Here is a 10239-nt window from a genome sequence, read left to right as displayed (position 1 = left end):
GATATTGTGGATGTTTACAAGAGTGGATCTACCACGAGATCAAGGAGGCTAAACCCTAGAAGCTAGCCTATGGTATGATTGTAATGGTTGTTGTTGTGTCCTACGGACTAGAGCCATCCGGTTTATATAGACACCGGAGAGGGCTAGGGTTACATAGAGTCGGTTACAATAGTAGGAGATCTACGTATCCGTATCGCCAAGCTTGCCTTCCACGCCAAGGAAAGTCCCATCCGGACACGGGATGAAGTCTACAATCTTGTATCTTCATAGTCTTGGAGTCCGGTCAATGATGATGATAGTCCGGCCGATGATAGTTCGACCGACGATGGTAGTCCGGCTATCCGGACACCCCCTAATCCGGGACTCCCTCAGTAGCCCCCGAACCAGGCTTCAATGACGATAAGTCCAGCGTGTGTGTAGTCTTCGTCGTTACAAGGCGGGTTCTCCTTCAAGTTCTACGTACCTGCCGAACACTGTCCGGCTTCCTCATCAATGTTGTGCGTCTTGGCTTCCACGCCCAATAATGGCCATCCTCCACGCGTCACGCGAATGCGAAAAGCCAGGGTGTCTTTTATGTTTTACCCCCTAGTTGTGCGAATAATCTGCCTATAAGGGAGGCAAGAATCCAGATCCAAATCACCATCTTCCTCCCGCAAATACTCATCGGAGCGCTTTCGACCAAGAATCCATTCCATCATGGACCGTCAACGCGGCTCCTCTTCTCGCACTCCCAGCCCTTTGCCAGGAGATTGGAGGAGATGCTCTGTTCCGCACAACGAGCTGGTGAAGCTCCAAGCGGGGGGATATCTCCCTCCGGCCTTTATGGTTCCGGTTTGAGCCGGGCTGGCCACCTACAAAGGTGGGAAGCAAGCGGAGGTTACCCCAAGTCCCAACAAAGGGGAGCGGGTATGCTTCGTCCCCTATCTGATAAGGGGGCTCGGATTTCCTGTACATCCATTCCTCCGCGGGCTCCTGGAGTTCTACGGACTCCAGCTTCATCACCTCACGCCCGCCTCAATCCTGCACATTGCGGGTTACGTAGCTCTTTGCGAGCTATTCCTGGGCGTCGAGCCCCATTTCGCGCTGTGGAAGAGGTTGTTCTGCCTTGTACCCCGCTCTCACGAGGGGTCCATATATCAAGTGGGCGGCGCCGAAATATGGCGTATTGCAGGGACCGGATATCCATCCAGAACCCCTAAGAAGGCGTCCGAAGACTGGCCTTCAGGATGGTTTTATATTGAAGACGCTCCGCTGCCGGACCCTGTTCGGATCGGCCTCCCGGAGTTCTGCAATGCTCCTCTGAAGAAACGCCTTAGTTGGCGTCCGCGGAGCCCCCAACTGGAGGAAGACAAGAGCGTCCATTATTTGATGGGCCGAATAAGGTTACTGGCCCATTCTGGGTTGACCATGATTGGAGTCATGGCAACATGCATTATGCGGGGGTGCAGCCACTACAATACAGGGGCCACCCCATGTGGGATTTCAACGGGGAGGACGATGCTACCCGTCATGGCCGTAAAGGGCCGGATTCGGTCGAAGATCTGGTGACGATCCTGTCCGGCCTGTATAAGGGGGAGAAGGAGGATTTCCTTCAGATGAACCTGTTAGACGGGTTCTCCATGAATAATCCCCGGCCTTGGGTAAGCGAACACTCTGCGTGCCCGACCCATGCTTTTTGAAACTTAAGTTTCTTATATTGTGTTCTTCTTTCGACGCAGGAACTGCGCCAGATCGTGGAGGACATGCTAAGTCCAGCTCCGCAACCCGAGGATCCGGAGAGAACCCGGAATCCGGCCTCCGAAGAGGATCCGGACATAAAGGTGGAGCTAATCGACGGGGTGTTCCACCAGCTCAGCATGGACAATGCCTTAGTCGCCATCACGGCCGACTATCCCGGACTATATCCGTCTTCCCAGGTGATTGCGACCAAAGTCCTAACACCGTCAATCCTTCCTTGCTTATTTCTGACCACCGTATATGATGGCGCCGTGCAGGAGGCGCCCCTAGTGCGAGAAGCCGAGCCCGCGGTGGCTGACCAACAAAGGCCAGTCCGGACCAGCAAGCGGAAGAGGAGCGCGGCGCGGACTGAAACATCGCCGCAAAGGTGTAGCTCACAATTCATTATTTAGAGCAATGTTCCTAGGAAGCATTTGAGTGCTCATGACTTTTGTAGGGAAAAAGGCGCCCGCCGGACTACGAGCATGAAGGTTGCCAACCCAACCTCTACCAGCCAGGCTCCAGCACCTGGTCTGGAGGGGGAGGCGTGCGCAAGGCGCGAGCCGGACGTTCCTTCGACGGAGGATGCCGACAGGCTGTCCGCCACCAAGTCTGAGGTGGAGAGTGCCATGAATCACAGGCGCCGCCGGACAGTATTTCGTGACGCGTGCTTCTCCCCCGAGGCGTTGAATGCCTTTAACGCGGGGGACGCGCACCTTTGTGCTGCTCAAGATGGTTTTACCAGAGCCATGGAGTAGTATGTAAAAGACATAAGGGTAAGAGAATTTAATAGTTGTATATGCCAGTAGCCCCAGAGACTTAAAGTAATTATATTAACTGATTTAAGGATCATATGAAACGTAGGATCTTACCGAGAAGAACACCCAACTGTCTCAGGAGCTGCAGGAGTGCAAGGCCCAACTTGAGGCCGCACTCTCTGGCGCAGGAGGAAACGCAGGGACCTCTCCTGGTAACGCATTATTTTAGAAAGATAAGTAGTGTTTGGCCTTTTGCGCAAGTCTAAAAAATGATGTTGCAGGTGCTGCCGGACAAGATCCGGACAGGCAAGAACTTCTGCGCCAACTGAAGGCCGGCGAGAGGGTGCTGCATAAGGTGCAGCATGAAAGGAACAAGCTCCAGGATGCCCATGCCCAGCTTAGAGAAGAGCTGAAAGGCGTTCGGGCCGAGCTGTCGGGCTCCGTTAAGGAGAATCAGCGGCTTCGTCGCGGCATCTATAGTAAGTGCTTGAGCGAACTCCTTTGAAAAGAAGAGTTTGGCGAGGAAGTTGATTTGACAGAATATGTCTGCAGGTATGCTCACAGGTCGCCCTGCGGAGGAGATGCCCGTATCAATGGGTGATCAACTTCCCGAATGGTTGCAACTGATCGAACGAGTTCGGCAGGCAATGAGCGGCGTCATCCAGGCTTTATGGCCTGCCTTCTCCTTACCCGAGGGTCTTGGGGAGCTTGCGGAGAAGCTTCAGGCAGTGCGGCAGCGCTTCCATTTATGGAAGATTTCGGCCTGCCGCCAAGGTGCCAAGGAGGCCTGGGCCATGGTAAAGACGCGGTACAAGAAGGTGGATCCCAACCACATGGCCGAAGTCGGACCTGTGGGGCCCGATGGGAAGGAGATCCCTGTGAGTTTAGTATACGGCCAAGTAGAGTTGGCTGCTAAATTTTCCCAACAGGACTGTAAATTAGACAACCTGTTAGACGAGATTGAGGAAGAATACAATCAGTCGATTTGACAATGTATTATAAAATGACATATAAAATGCCTTCTAGCCGGATTGTAGATCGTTTGTCTTTGCCGACCTTTTCTCTTCGACCTCGAGACCCTAGAGTCCGGAGTGTGTCCAAATACCTTCTCGGTTATGAAACAACCGGGGTATGCATGGAGACCAGGCGTAGGGGTCATTAGTGCTTTATCAGACAAGTGCCCAACTAGTTATGTTATATTACATGGGTAGTAAGAAACATCTTCCAGGGAGAATAGTTCCGTTAAGGGTTCCTTTCCTCTGGGGGTGGCATGCCCTAAAGTGCATGTCCGGACTGCGAAAAAAAGCAGAAAAACATCTGGGGGCAGATAAATAAGTGGATAAAAAACCATCTTTTAAGTCACCGGCCGAATATTCCCTTAAGAACGCTAGCTTTCAGCTTCACCCAGTCTGAGGTACACATCCGCTTGACCCGGCAATAACAATCGCAGAGGTGCTCCCTTTACCTCCTAGCCGAACAATTGGGAACGTAGGGGTAAGCACAGGAGCCAGGCAACCCAGCTTGGCCAAAACTTAAGTCATATCGATGCATATAATGGTGAATAAAAGGTACATGTGGAGGCTTGACACATGTGCTGGGCATGAGGCCCTTATAATTAAGCTTCTGGTAAAGAAGCCCCCAGGTATAATGAGTGCAGATAGCACATCAATTGCGCGCGAACAATGCGCAAGTAGGCCTTTTAAGGCTTTGATGAATAGGGTTGAGAAGAAAAAGATAAACAAAAAGGCAGCTGAAGTAAAAAAAAATTTGGGCGGGGGGAAAGGGACGAACTCTTAGTCCGGCGCTAGGCATAGAATCTTCGGAGGCGGGCTGCGTTCCATGGGTTCGGCTCGAGTCGGTTATCCGACGCATTTCGTAGACGGTACGCTCCGCCGTCAGGACTTTATCGATGATGAAGGCCCTTCCCATTTGGGCTTGAGCTTGTCCTTTTTCTTGTCCGGCAGGCGTAGAACCAGTTCGCCAACGTTGTAAGTCTTGGCCCGTACTTCTCTGCTTTGGTATCTTCGAGCCTGCTGCTGATAAAATGCAGAACGATCCTTGGCGACGTCGCGTTCTTCCTCCAATGCGTCCAAGCTGTCCTGCCGATCCAACTCGGCTTCTCTTTCTTCGTACATGCGCACTCGGGGTGAGTCATGAATTGTGTCGCAGGGCAAAACTGCTTCTGCGCCGTATATCATAAAAAATGGTGTGAATCCAGTAGTACGGTTAGGCGTTGTCCGCAGCCCCTAGAGTACGGAGTCGAGCTCCTCTACCCAGTGCGTGTCAGATTTCGTAAGGGACCGCACTAGTCTGGGTTTGATGCCGCTCATTATTAGACCATTTGCTCGTTCCACTTGACCGCTGGTTTGAGGATGATAGACTGAAGCGTAATCGAGCTTGATGCCCCTATTTTTGCACCATGATTTAACCTCATCGGCCGTGAAGTTCGTGCCGTTATCAGTGATGATGCTGTGGAGGACACCATAACGGTGTACTACCCCAGATATAAAGTCTATCACTGGTCCGGACTCTGCCGTTTTAACTGGCTTGGCCTCTATCCATTTGGTGAATTTATCTACCATGACCAATAGGTACCTTTGCTTGTGGGTTTCCCCTTTAAGTGGTCCAACCATGTCAAGCCCCCAGACCGCGAACGGCCAGGTAATGGGTATAGTTTTGAGGGCGGTGGGTGGCATGTGGCTCTGATTAGCAAAGAGCTGACAACCGACGCATCTTCGAACTAAGTCCTGAGCATCTGCCTGGGCCGTCGGACAATAAAATCCTGTACGGAATGCCTTTCCTACAAGGGCACGGGCTGCGGCGTGGTGTCCACCTAGTCCGGCGTGAATTTCAGCCAGAAGGTCTCGCCCTTCCTCTTTGGAGATACACCTTTGAAGGACTCCGATTGTGCTTTTTTATAGAGTTCTCCCTCATGGACCTTGTAGGCTTTAGATCGCTGGACTACGCAGTGGGCCTCATTATGGTCTTCGGGGAGTTCCTGCCTAAGCAAGTAGGCTAGGAACGGCTCTGTCCATGGGGCGATTACTGCCATTATGTCGTGAGCTGAGGGTGTTTTTTCGTCGGCTGGATCGCCGGTTATGTCAGATTGTTCTGCGGCTGCCTCCGGTTTGTTATTTCCGGACTCCTCTTCCCATAGTACGGATGGCTTGAACAGACGTTCCAGGAAGATGTTTGGAGGGACAGCGTCACGTTTTGCGCCGATGCGTGCCAATATGTCGGCCGCTTGGTTATTATCTCTGGCTATGTGGTGGAATTCAAGTCCTTCGAACCGAGCTGACATTTTAAGGACGGCATTGCGATAGGCTGCCATTTTTGGATCCTTGGTGTCAAAGTCTCCATTTACTTGGGATATTGTGAGGTTTGAGTCCCCGCGCACCTCTAGGCGTTGGATGCCCATGGAGATTGCCATCCGGAGGCCATGTAAGAGGGCCTCGTATTCGGCTGCATTGTTGGAGTCCGTGTACATTATCTGGAGTACGTATTGGACTCCGTCCCCGGTTGGCGACGTTAGTACGATGCCAGCCCCCAATCCGGGCAACATTTTGGAGCCGTCGAAATGCATAATCCAATTTGAGTATGCGCTGTACTCTTTAGGGAGTTCGGCTTCAGTCCACTCAGCAACAAAGTCAGCCAAAACTTGCGACTTTATAGCTCGCCGGGGTTTGTAAGTTATGTCGAATGGTAGGAGCTCAATGGCCCATTTTGCAATCCTGCCTGTTGCGTCGCGGTTATTTATAATGTCATTTAGGGGTACTTCGGAGGCCACTATTATCGAACACTCTTGAAAGTAGTGTCGGAGCTTCCGGGATGCCATGAACACCGCATACGCTATCTTTTGATAGTGCGGGTAACGGGACTTGCAGGGGGTTAAAACAGTGGATACGTAGTACACTGGTTTTTGAAGAGGGAATTTATGCCCTTATGTCTCTCGTTCTATGATGAGCACCGCGCTTACTACTTGATGTGTTGCCGCGATGTATAACAACATAGGTTCGCCCAGGTTGGGCACAGCCAGGACCGGATTCGTTGCCAATATGGCCTTTATTTCTTCGAGTCCGGCAGTGGCAGCATCCGTCCACTCGAAGTGTTCGGTGTGCCTAAGGAGGCGATAGAGGGGCAATGCCTTTTCTCCTAGGCGGGAGATAAAGCGGCTGAGAGCCGCCATGCATCCAGTCAATTTCTGGATCTGTTTGAGGTTTTTTGGAATATCCAACTGTGATAGGGCTCGGATCTTGGCCGGATTTGCTTCAATTCCTCTACCGGATACAATGAAGCCCAAGAGCTTTCCGGCTGGTATGCCGAAAACGCATTTTTCCAGATTCAACTTGATGTCATATGCTCGGAGGTTGTCGAATGTGACCCTCAAGTCGTCTACTAGAGTTTCGACGTGTTTGGTTTTGACGACTACGTCGTCTATGTATGCCTCTACTGTTTTGCCGATCTGGGTAGCCAGACATGTCTGAATCATGCGCTGATATGTTGCGCCGGCGTTTTTAAGTCCGAAGGGCATCGTGTTCAAGCAGAATGGTCCATATGGAGTAATGAACGCCGTTGCGGCTTGATCCGCTTCTGCCATCTTGATTTGATGATAGCCGGAGTATGCGTCCAGGAAGCACAATGAATCGTGCCCTGGAGTGGCATCGATGATTTGGTCGATGCGGGGGAGGGGGAAGGGATCCTTTGGGCAGGCTTTATTTAGGTCTTTGAAATAGACACATAGGCACCAGGATCTGTCCTTCTTTGGTACCATTACCAGGTTTGCTAGCCAATCCGGGTGTTTGATATCTCTGATGAATCCGGCTTCCAATAGTTTGGCTAGTTCTTCTCCCATTGCCTGTCTTTTGGGTTCGGAAAATCGTCGAAGAGCCTGTTTGACTGGTTTGAACCCTTTTAGGATGTTTAGGCTATGCTCTGCCAGCCTGCGAGGGATTCCTGGCATATCTGAAGGATGCCAGGCGAAAATGTCCCAATTTTCCCGAAGGAATTCTCGCAGCGCGGCGTCTACATTAGGGTTCAACTGTGCCCCGATGGAGGCCGTCTTTGTCGAGTCCGTTGGGTGGACCTGGAATTTTATAATTTCGTCCGCTGGTTTAAAGGAGGTGGACTTGGATCTCTTATCGAGTATCACGTCGTCTCTGTGCACCGTAGCGCGCAGCGCGGTGAGTTCCTCTGCCGCTAGGGCTTCGGATAGTGCCTCCAGGGCTAATGCGGCTGTTTTGTTTTCGGCGCGGAGTGCTATGTCCGGATCACTAACGAGAGTGATTATCCCGCTGGGCCCAGGCATTTTGAGCTTCATGTACCCGTAATGGGGTACGGCTTGGAAAATCGTGAACGCCTCTCATCCTAATATAGCGTGGTATCCGCTGCTGAGTGGGGCCACTTGGAACGTGATTTCTTCGGACCTGTAATTGTCCGGCGAGCCGAACACCACATCGAGTGTGATTTTTCCGGTGCAGCGTGCTTCCCGGCTAGGGATTATTCCTCTGAAGGTTGTGCTGCTTCGCTCAATGCGGCTCCAGTCTATTTCCATTTTTTGAAGAGTTTCCTCGTAAATGAGGTTCAATCCGCTGCCGCCATCCATGAGTACCTTGGTAAGTCGAAAGCCGTCCACTATTAGACTAAGGACCAATGGGGCTGGTGCTCGGGCTGTTCGGAATTTAGGTTTGTCGCTGGCGTTGAAGGTGATGGCCGCGTCGCTCCAAGGATTTGTTGTTGCTGCTTGGTAGACTTCGGCAAGGCTGTGGATCGTTCGTTTCCGCATATTGTTTGATGCGAAAGTCTTGAAGACGGTTGATACCGTACCGGTACTGTTGGTGTGGTTTCGCGGGGCTAGAAGCTCCTCGCCATTTTTGGCCACCTGCCGTAATATCCAACATGCACGAAGGCTATGTGTCGGGGTGGCGCCCTTGGTACTGTGAATTGTACAGGGTTTGCTGAGCCATCACTCCAGTACGGTTCCGTTCCCTTTAAGGGGCTTCTATTTTCTGGTTCTTGTATTTGGTGCCTGAGTGTAATGCACCCTTTTGTTGCGGACTGGGGCTATGTTTGGGGCCGGATTATCCCAAAACGTATCTTCGGTTTTCCGGAAACTTTCTATGGCATAGTACTTTCGCACTAAGGATGCCAAGTCGGCGAAACGCGTGATTTCGCGATGGCTGACGGCGTTCAAGATTCCCCTGTCTGTGCAATTGTTGCAAAAGATCGAGATTGCGTTTTCCTCTCGGCAGTCCTTTATCCGGTCCATGACTAGGAGGAATCTGGCCCAGTAATGATGTACTGTTTCGGCTGGCTCTTGCCGGATTAGAGATAGATCGCATATATCTGGACGGGCGGGCCTAACTGAGTCCGGGACCCTGCCCATCTCGAGGCTCAAGGGCCGAGAAGTTTCCGAATTTGGAAGCTTGGAAAGTGGAACATTGTCCAACGAGTCCGGTCCGATTCCTGACTTTATGTTCAGTGCTTGATCGGAATCCGCTCCTCCGCGGGAATCCGGCATGGAGGGTTCGGTAGCCCGGACACGACTAGTTTTCAATATGGGAGAAGGACCGCCACGATGTTCCTCTACCACCATGACGTGGTGGGTAACCTGGGGAGAGTTAATCTCTCTCAGATCGGTTTTAAGCCCGATCCGATTGTAGTCCGTAGCGACTCCCAGGGCGGCGATCCGATCCAAGAGTTTGTTTACAGACGAGAGCTCTGCTGGATCTAACTGCTCGGCGAATTCCGAGTTGACGTGAAGATTGCTCTCGATGACACGAGAGGTCATCGTTGAAGCGGTGGCCGGACAGGCGGTCATAAGAAAACCTCCTAGCCGGATAGTTTGGCCGGCGGCCAGGGCTCCATCGGCGAAGATGCCATCCTTGAATACGGGAAGAGGCATCCTTCCTATCGGTGATGGCACAGAGGAACTCTCAATGAAAGCACCAATGTCGGTGTCAAAACCGGCGGATCTCGGGTAGGGGGTCCCGAACTATGCGTCTAGGCGGATGGTAACAGGAGACAAGGGACACGATGTTTTACCCAAGTTTGGGCCCTCTTGATGGAGGTAAAACCCTACGTCCTGCTTGATTGATATTGATATTGTGGATGTTTACAAGAGTGGATCTACCACGAGATCAAGGAGGCTAAACCCTAGAAGCTAGCCTATGGTATGATTGTAATGGTTGTTGTTGTGTCCTACGGACTAGAGCCATCCGGTTTATATAGACACCGGAGAGGGCTAGGGTTACATAGAGTCGGTTACAATAGTAGGAGATCTACGTATCCGTATCGCCAAGCTTGCCTTCCACGCCAAGGGAAGTCCCATCCGGACACGGGACGAAGTCTTCAATCTTGTATCTTCATAGTCTTGGAGTCCGGTCGATGATGATGATAGTCCGGCCGATGATAGTTCGGCCGACGATGGTAGTCCGGCTATCCGGAGACCCCCTAATCCGGGACTCCCTCAGATCCTATCTCGGATTGCATGGCTTCAAGCCATTTGTTGGAATCTGGGCCCGCCATCGCTTTTTCATAGTTCTAAGGTTCAGCGTTGTCTAACAACATGATTTCAAGGACAGGGTTGCCATACCACTCTGGCGTGGAACGTGTCCTTGTGGACCTACAAAGTTCAGTAGCAACTTGATCCGAAGTACCTTGATCATCATCATTAATTTCCTCTCCAGTCGGTGTAGGCACCATAGGAACATTTTCCTGAGCTGCACTACTTTCCGGTTCAAGAGGTAGTACTTCATCGAGTTCTACT

This window comes from Triticum aestivum, chromosome 4B (assembly GCF_018294505.1).
Source record: "Triticum aestivum cultivar Chinese Spring chromosome 4B, IWGSC CS RefSeq v2.1, whole genome shotgun sequence".
NCBI classification, from domain to species: domain Eukaryota; kingdom Viridiplantae; phylum Streptophyta; class Magnoliopsida; order Poales; family Poaceae; genus Triticum; species Triticum aestivum.
Note: the sequence above shows the minus strand (reverse complement) of the source record.